The sequence below is a fragment of the Myzus persicae genome, unplaced genomic scaffold, assembly GCF_001856785.1.
Source record: "Myzus persicae strain clone G006 unplaced genomic scaffold, MPER_G0061.0, whole genome shotgun sequence".
Lineage (NCBI taxonomy): Eukaryota > Metazoa > Arthropoda > Insecta > Hemiptera > Aphididae > Myzus > Myzus persicae.
In genome coordinates this window covers 300,782-303,197 of record NW_019103195.1, presented here as the reverse complement: position 1 = coordinate 303,197, position 2,416 = coordinate 300,782, and the positions used below count along the sequence as shown (strand labels likewise).

At 26.9% G+C, this 2,416-nt stretch overlaps 1 long non-coding RNA gene across 1 annotated transcript; it reads right to left on the bottom strand.

Moving 5' to 3' along the window:
• Window positions 1–8: 8 nt before the first annotated feature.
• On the bottom strand, window positions 9–1,662 carry LOC111033974. The gene is made up of 3 exons (XR_002604481.1): window positions 793–1,662; window positions 491–679; window positions 9–424 (listed from the first exon to the last, which is right to left on the bottom strand). It is a non-coding gene; the product is annotated as an uncharacterized LOC111033974 (long non-coding RNA).
• Between the last annotated feature and the right edge of the window lie 754 nt (window positions 1,663–2,416).

The window sequence follows — 2,416 nt, the reverse complement described above, 5'->3', positions numbered from 1 at the left end:
TTTCAATACTGAAATATTGGACACTGAGAGGAAAAAGCTTTACATTTTTTTTGTTGCTAGCATCAGTTTGAATAGAAAAAGCAATAACATTTTCACTATTTAAATAATCAATTATTTTATGGAGATAAGCTGGCCCTAATACTTCAGTTACAATACTTTCAGCCTTTGTCCTACCTAAATGTAATTTGTTTAACATTTTAAAATCTTTATATATTTTTTTTTCAACTTTTATACAGCAATCTAAACTATTATAAGACAAATTATGTTTAACGGTATGGTAAACTTGGACAAGTTCACAAGCAATTACTTGATTTTCTTCTTTATCGGCAGTAGGTCCTTTGAATCCATAAAAGTCGATAGTTTTATTTTTAAGTAAACTTGACTGTGAACTTTTATGCTTTTTACTTATCTCGTGTTGTTTAATCTAGTTAAATATAAATATATTTCATAGTTACTTTTTACTTAATTTATGAATATTTAAAAAACTTACCGCAGCTATGCCAGAGTTTCCTACAGAAAATTTAACTTTGCATGAATGACAGTAGGCTTCATATTTGTCTTCAGATTTACCAACTCATTTATGTGATTGAATCCAATCATCCTTAAAACATTGTTTTCTTTTAACACGGTTTTTCGTGCTATTTAAATCATCTGAAAGTGGTTCGTCAGCAGACGAATCCTATATATTAAACAAAAAGAAAACCAATATTTATTTTAATAGTTTGTAACAAAGTACTACGTCCTAAATTGTTGACTGAGTTATAATTTGTATTTATTATATTATTAACTTACCATATCAAATGTACGATTTTATTTAATAATGAATAAATAACTAAAATTAATGAATTTTAATACAACTGCAGACAACATGTGACATGTGTTGGTCGTTGACTGTTCGTGAACACTGAAGAAGTGACTAAACCTGGTTTAGTAAACCACTAAACACTAAAATACTAAATTAACTGAAAACAACAATAATATCCGTTCCAAGAATAGAATGACGTGTGCGGCGTGCCGTTTGCGTGAAGGCTGGAAAAACTGATAAGATTAATTCATCGATCGCATTAAACTCATTCGTGGACTCGTGGTAGTGCACGACAGCAACGCTTGCGATTGCTTATAATACTAAAATAATACAAAAATACTAAGAATAATAATAAAATTGATTAATATTAATTGTAATATTGAATACTATTACTTCTAAAATAATAATATTATACAATTTATTAGCGTCCCCACAATATCATTATTCCGTGTTAAGAATAATTGACGAAAATAATTTCCTCAAGTAAATATTATAAGAAATAAAGTATTTTAGCGTACTTTATTAAGACTACAAAGTCCAAAGTACAGAAGTGAAAAAAGAAGTACAATACTTTAAAAAATAGTACGGGTGGCAACCCTGTATGGACCTCGAATAACTCTTTCTTTTAGTTCAAGTCGAAATGATGTAAAAACATTTGAAGGGTCGTCAGGGTGAATTAATGGGCCTGAACTTGTACACTGTGTTTGATTTATGTTGACTATAGTGCCTATAATTTATAGTTACCTTAATGTTAGCAAATAGAAAATTCAACAATGAAAATAACAACATAAATACCTAGCACATATATTCTATATCTAAGATATCAACCACCAGGACAATTTCAAATGTACTATGTACCTACTATTATATTATAAAAACAAGCAACATAAGAAGCTATATAATATGTAAATATAAAGTATGGAGAATATTAGATTAGTTCCTTATAAAAAATAGTACCATAAAAACAATGAACAAATAAATCAATTTTTAATAATTTATTATAAGTAATTATTGATTAGTATACAAATTATAAGCTACAATGCTACATACATACACAATTAATACACCAGTAAGTTAATAATACAACATTTCACTTAATTTAAATACACTGATTGTCTTATAAGTACCTACTACAAACAAAATAAAACACATATTAAATGTTAACAAAAATGACAATGAACAGTTAGTTAACATATCATATTAACAGATAAATTAACTTTAAATAACATAGACACATAGTTAACACATTTAGACATGTTAGACGTTAGTATACACTTAAAAAAAAAATGCTTTACCTTGGTCTCCAGTAGAATCATCAACAGTATCAAAAGGCTTTTTTAGAATATTTTCATCTAGAATAAAATATATTAAAATTAGAGGTTAAAGAATTTAGATAAATCTGCAGTAAACTAGTAAAACTTAGTTTTAACTTTTAAGCTCTAGTAAGATTGCTGTGCAGACTTACCAGCAGATTCCGATGGGAGTTCTGTTTCAATAGATGTATTTTCTAAACATGAATAAAAAATAATAATAATATTATTATAACAGATTAGTTTCAATTAAAAATGTGAATTGTTAAATAAATGTTAAGTGTAAATGTTGATTTCACAT